Source organism: Oxyura jamaicensis, chromosome 1 (assembly GCF_011077185.1).
Source record: "Oxyura jamaicensis isolate SHBP4307 breed ruddy duck chromosome 1, BPBGC_Ojam_1.0, whole genome shotgun sequence".
Lineage (NCBI taxonomy): Eukaryota > Metazoa > Chordata > Aves > Anseriformes > Anatidae > Oxyura > Oxyura jamaicensis.
Window position 1 is genome coordinate 48,235,467 of NC_048893.1, and position 6,721 is coordinate 48,242,187.

Genomic DNA, 6,721 nt, shown 5'->3' on the forward strand with positions numbered 1-6,721 from the left:
AAGGAAAGGAAAGGAAAGGAAAGGAAAGGAAAGGAAAGGAAAGGAAAAAGGAGTAGATAGTAAATTTTGAACATTTGTTATTGGTCCAGTGAACTGAAGAATGAAATGTTAAATAGAATCCTTCTGGGCTATTTCTATGTTCTGTATTTCTATGGGCTATCTTCAATGGTTATATCTGCCTTGGTAATGCACTGAAAGTATTCCAACTCTATTTTGTTTAAGGGACTCTGTGTAGTATGTAGGTCAGCCTCTCCAGTGACTTTTTTCTGTGACTTTCCCAGGAGATGATGGATGAAGTGTAGTTTTGTAGTTTTGTGTTTTGTTTTGTTTTGTTTTGTTTTCCTTTCACTTTATACCTAAGAGCATGACGTTCTACAGATTCATATTCTAAAAGGTGTAGTGATTCACAAACCAACAAAAATGAGAGTTAAAAAAAAAAAAAAATGCTCTCTGAGTTTCAGATATAAAAGCAAGAGAAAAAGCTGGCTTGTCTTTATTTTAGCAGCACACTGACTACTGTAATAAAAAGAAAAGAAATAATAGTGTCAGGAGGATAAAGAGGCTTTTATGGGACTTCAGGAAAATTAATTGTATCAATTTAGCAATGCTGAATACCTAATAATGGTGAGCAGCTGAGAGTGACTCAGCATTGCATCAAGTATGCCCATTCTCTCAGGAAGTGTTTCAATTCAACATGAGAACCAGACTGTAACTTTTTTTTTTTTTTTTTCTCAAAGTGATAGAAGAAGAAATAATTCAAGAAAATAACCTAGACAGATTTTCAAACTGAACCCAATCATGCTTAAGACTTCATGTGGTTTTCTAAGATACCCCTTTTGCTGCCCTTATAATCTCCAGAAGGCAATTAGGTGTTGCTGGTGTCTATATCCAGAGCTCATTCCACAGACCTGCAAGCTGTTGTTGGCTCCATTGCCTTCAGGAGAGTTTGGCCTGGCACACCGTTTCTGTGCACAAGGTGGCCACATTTCCTTGAACTCTGCTGATTCCCAAGGGTTTTTGTTTGTTCTGATGGCTAATATAACCTCTATGAAAAAGAAGGATGATTTTTTGACCATTTTGAAGCCTCTGTTGTAGCCAGGTGCTGCACTCTTCCATTTACCAGGAATGGCTCTTGTCTATCAGTGAAACATTCAATGAAAGGAATGAAAAAGAAACAACATCCTGACTAGAAAATCATCATCATCATCATAAACCAAATCACAAGAAGAGAACAGCTTCTGCTTCTCTACAAGCCTGTTCTGCCTGCTGAGTGAGAATCCTCCTGGGATGGTTGGCGGGACATTTCCACTCAAGGAAACTCAGTAATATATTTTTTTTTATCACAATTATCTGAGGAAATATTTAAATGTACATGGCTCACAAAGAGAAATGGGGAGGGACACACCATTCCCTGCAATTTAATCTATTACAATGCAACTCTTGTCTGAAAAGGTTATCTTAATATCAAACATGTTGATAGGAGTTCTGAGAGCTGTATCCTCATGCAAAAATTAAGAGTGAACAACTGAATGCAACATACCATATATTCTGCTTTCCCAAAAGAGCATCAATTAGTTATTGAAATAAATTTAAGGGAAGAAATACATACCCACATACATAATTACTGGATCCAATACAGTCTTGTAACCATTTGAAGGATGGCACTATATCATGGAGGAAAATTCATAAATGGGAATTATTTGATTTAAAGTGATAACACAAGTACTGCTGCCAACACATTTAGGCAGATTATAACTTAGAAGATATGTCAACACAAAACCACATAGAACTTGTGGTTTTTACTACTTATTTGTGTTATCTGTATTGAGCCTTGCAACTACTTTCTTCAAGCCAGATTTAGTAAGCATTTATCACTCTTTTAACCCCCTAGGAATACACATGCTCATCCATTTATATAGCATTCCTAAACATTGTACAAGCTCAAGCCTTAAATTCAGCCTCAAAGTCACCATTCAAATTTGCATCTGTATTATTAGGGTCACAGGTCTCTGGTTCGCAGAGTCCAGCCTATCCTCTGGGTACACAGAGACTGCTGTGAGTTGAGGTTCAGGTGGCAACTCCTTCTCTGCTGCAAATTGCTCTGTTACAACCAATGCAATAAAACATTGGGATATGTAGAACTTACAAAAATATTTCTAGATTTTCTTCCATGTCCTTCCAACCACTGAGATTTCTTTTTATTGGCCCTTCTCACTTCTAGGGAGTTTTCATATTAGGTTTTAATACACTGCAAAAGAGCAGTCTGTGTTTTACTATACCAATAAACTTTTAGATCCATAACTACCACGTTAGATATGTAAAAGAACATTAAAATGAGTATTTTATGATGTTTTTTCCTCTGCTTTTCTCTGTCTGTTCAACCACATCTATTCTCTCAGAACTCGTATCAACATGTTTGATATTAAGATAACCTTTTCAGACAAGGTTCAGCATTGTAATAGATTAAACTGCAGGGAATGGTGTGTCCCTCCCCATTTCTCTTTGTGAGCCATGTACATCCTGAATGTTCACATTATTATTATCTTTTCAGTATCGATATATTCTTTTTGTCAGTGATGTCCTGACTGTACTTTATCTGCTCTCCCACCTTCTGAAATACTAACACTGCCACAGCACTAAGCTACAGAGATCTGGTTAGAAGGAAACGTAGGTTCCTGGAGTCCTAAAATAATCCAGTGAAGAAAAACAAAAAGGATGGCGGAAGGCCAACAAGGACTATGTAATGTAACTCTAAGTGTCAGGGTTTTTTTAAGTATGTGTGGCTGCTGTATCTCATACTTGGAGAAGTTGTCACATGCTGTCAGCACCGACTGATCTCCAGTTGGTGTTTCCAAGAGCAGCCCTTTCAAGTCAGTCGCAATGAACTCAGAGACAGAGATATTTTCTGTAGCGGAGCTGCACACTCCTTTGTCATATGTTCCTTTCTGGAGAGGTAAACCAAGTAAAAAGTGGTAACCTATACTTAACACCTTCAGACACACTGAATCCAGAAAGTCTCTTGAAGTCACTGCCTAACAATGAAGGTGCTCTGCTACTGCTGCCTGTAAACTCATTGACAAACAATTCTGATCCTCTTCTATGACGAACTGTTAGTCAGATCACTGATAATCTTTCCTGAGCTGCACTGAACCACATGAGTCATACCTCTGTCATCAGGGCTACCCTCTAGCAGAGATTCGTGGCCTTTCCTGATGCTGTGACAATCCACATTACAGTTGTTTTTCACAACTTTCTCCTGCATGCCTTAGATTTCATAAACCAAATATCCAGTTTGGTGTTCCACTGGTGCAGCTCCAAGCTGTGACTCATAACGACCGTAGAAGGACACTGTTCTATATGTATGCCTGTTTGTACTCAGCAAACACAGGCAACAGGCTCTGTAGCCAGATATCCAGCTCTTTTATCAAATAATTGGTTTAATCTAAATTTGTCATCTTCAAAAACCTTAATCTTTGTTAACCTATTTCTTCAGTTTTTCAAATTCCTGAGAGCATATAGTACAGATTCATCCAGTCTCAATTTCCCTGTCATTTATGGTGATAGGTAAATATTGGGCAGCAATTATTTTATTGCACTGTTTACTTCTCAGCACTAGTCTTCACAGTAATAAAATAAAATAATATATATATATATATTTTGTATCCTGAAGTTAATTATGTTGTGATTTTCTAGCCCTCGGTGTCTGCGGATGTAGAGGACATCTCTCTGAAGTACTGCAGAGGAATCCAAGATATATTGAGAGTGTCTCATTGCATCAAAAACTTCCTATTTCCCTACCACTGGGTCTGCAACTGATCTGATGTTTGTAATAACCATTTCCTCACTTTTGCTCATGAAGTGTGTAACATTACAATAAAACTGGACCTCTGCCACTCTGTTGGACACTTTATTAATAACTCTTTTTTGAAGTGGAGTATCTCACATAAAGGAGTCACTCTCAGACGGGACAAAAATAGTATATATCTTTGAAGGAGCACCACATTTCTACTTCCCTTTTTAACCCTACATAAAAACTGATCCAATTTAGTCTGACATTTTCCTGAATCTGTAGGTTTGAAGCTTCTCCATTCAACTACTTGCCAGTTCACTTCTGGTTTCCTAGAGCAGTCACCTGTTTCTAGATTCAGCATGGTAGGATCTATTAAAGTCGAGGCATATTTTGGGCCTATCAATAAACATTTGTATCAAAAGTTATCTTGGTGCATAGAGAGGGCTGTACACCAATTCTTCTTTGTACTAATGTTTTGCACTAAGAGGTGCCAGTCTGTTACAATCCTAGTAAGAAAGGCACTCAGACTCTCTAGAGTGTCATGCAAGATGCTTATTATAGCTAACACTATAAGGAAAGAATAGTATAGACAGTCTTACAACCCTTTAGATGGTGGGATCCCCAGATGATGCAGCACAAAAAAGACTTTAGTCCATCCATGGTGACACAGGACAGAACCTATCCATAGGACAGATTCCACCCTTCAGTTATTCGAGCTATTACAGGCTTTTCTTACAAGAAAACATCCCTATTCATTTTTACTGTCAAACAGAAACAATGTTCTCATGAGAACTTCTTGCAGCACTGTCAGATAAAGGCAAGGCCATGCAAGAGTCATAATCACCAGCACTGAGTGGGAGCTGCCTGCAGCTCCTCCATGACAAGAAGCCACCTGAGCTTGCCCTGCAGCCACCAGATTTGTGTAGCACAACACTGGCCTGAAAGCCATGCTGTGTGTGCAGCACAGGACAGGTCTGTGCCTACTCAGGAAGACTGTGTTGTGGATCAATCATGCCTTGATATAGAACGGCTTTCCTGTTGGGATCACTGCAGCTACCTCTTGCCTTACATTTAGGATTTCAAAAGGGCAAGTTCCTTCTCACAGTAAGCCATATATATGGTTGTATGACTGTGCACAAGAGACAAAAGGTACTCTGAAGATACAAAGATAAAAACTATCTAAAAAGGCTGTTAGGTGATGTTGGTTCTTTTTTCCCATGTACTCAATTGGAAATATTTGAATTATCCATATGTCCAAGATTCTGCTGCTTGTTCACTAAATTTCTTTCCAAAGAACATTAAATTACATTTTTTAAAGTGATTTAATATCCTGAACTTGTGCAATAATGGTTAAAAAAAAAAAAAAAAAAAAAAAAAAATTATTAAATCTTTGGAAATAACTACTTCCAAAGACAGAAAGAACTTAATTTTCTTCTCCCTGCATCAAAGACAGTAATGTAATGCAGGATTTAACAATTAGATAAGTTTACAATCTGTAATATCACATATCACAAATGTGTCACTCTTCATAGGCTCCAAATTAATTACAATGCATAGGCAATTTGCTAGGAAACTAGAGAAGATATCTGCTGGTCGTGGTTGCAAGCACAAGCAAAGCCATTCACATGGTCCTCATCCCAAATATGATGTTCTAAAGGCCAGCTGAAGGATTTGTATAACATATGGGCTAGAGTGAATCGGTAGAGGTTGAGATTAGTCAGATAAGTAAGCACAGAAAGCACATAGCAGAGTCTGGTCTTATGGAGTTAAAAGAGAAAAGAGAAACACATTTTAGAAACAAATTATGTTATTTGAGCAATGACACAACACTCATACACAGTGGGAAACACATGCATAAAAGTGAGAAAATGTTCAGAAAGATTTTAATCCAAGTCATTAAAGCCATAAGTAAACTTGAGTCAGCAGCAGCAGGAAGCACTGTGTAGTGCAGGGATGAAATCAGTCAGATTGCTGAGCAGCATCTGCAACATCATGTAAGAACAGGCAGACCAGCAGAAAATGGCACCCACAGACTACTTGCAGAAAAATAATGAAATGTCCCACACAGTTTTTTCCATACTTACTAAAGATTGAGCAGTATCATGGATTATTATCTGCCCCTTTTGCTGTAAAAATAAAATAAAAATTTTAAATAAAATAATAAATAAAATAAAATAAATAAAATAAAATAAATAATAAATTCCCATTCCCAGTAGCAGTTTAAAAAAAAAAAAAAATGCCAATTTCTGTTCACTGATGGATTTGTCAGTGCAAGTGATGCTGGAAACCTGAAAAAAAATACATTACTAAATGATACCCCTGTGGTCCATAGAGAAGCTCTGCAAAGAACTCAGTAAAGACATACAAGAAGCACTCACCACAAGCTGACAGAAAGTCATTTGCAGGAACAAAATAAGCAGTTATTCCAAAGGCCTTCCCAGAGGGAATGAAACTGCCATAATTCCTGAGGAGAATGAGAAACAACTAAAATATAGTCATGTATTTTTGACCAGAAATATTAGTAATTCACCCTGCCTCCTAATCTTTTTCGGAGAATGTCCCAAGCCACAGCACATCACACTTTTCTTCTTCACCGGTATCTCCCATGTTTTCTCAAACTGAAATCACATCCTTCTTTCTGACAGAGATACTTTCTGTCCTGCACTCAGTTAATGTACACAAATGAAGCTCAGAGGTTGGAGGCTGTTCTAATGGAAGATTTGCTGGTGCCTCTCCCTAGGCGTACCCCCACAGAAAGCAAGTGGATTAATTAGTCTGACTTAGATCCTTTAGTTCATCAGCCAATGACCAAAGCATAGAACAGATTTTTTTTTTTTTTAATTAAAGGCAATTTTGTTTTCCTACTCACCTCAGGTTCAAAGGAGAGGAAAGAAGGAAGGAAGGAAGGAAGGAAGGAAGGAAGGAAGGAAG

The 6,721-nt window shown here is 37.7% G+C and overlaps 1 long non-coding RNA gene across 9 annotated transcripts in view; it reads right to left on the reverse strand.

The window, feature by feature from the left end:
- The window catches only part of LOC118173607, a 59,234-nt gene that overhangs the window by 30,617 nt on the left and 21,896 nt on the right, over positions 1–6,721 (reverse strand). For 5 of the 9 annotated variants that reach the window (XR_004754310.1, XR_004754307.1, XR_004754305.1 and 2 more), the window contains 2 exons: positions 5,875–5,916; positions 715–2,248 (listed from right to left, as the gene is read on the reverse strand). This is a non-coding gene — a long non-coding RNA (uncharacterized LOC118173607). Of the gene's footprint in view, positions 1–714; positions 2,249–5,874; positions 5,917–6,168; positions 6,494–6,721 lie in introns of those variants that run through there. The other 4 variants (XR_004754314.1, XR_004754311.1, XR_004754313.1 and 1 more) reach the window with 3 other exon arrangements.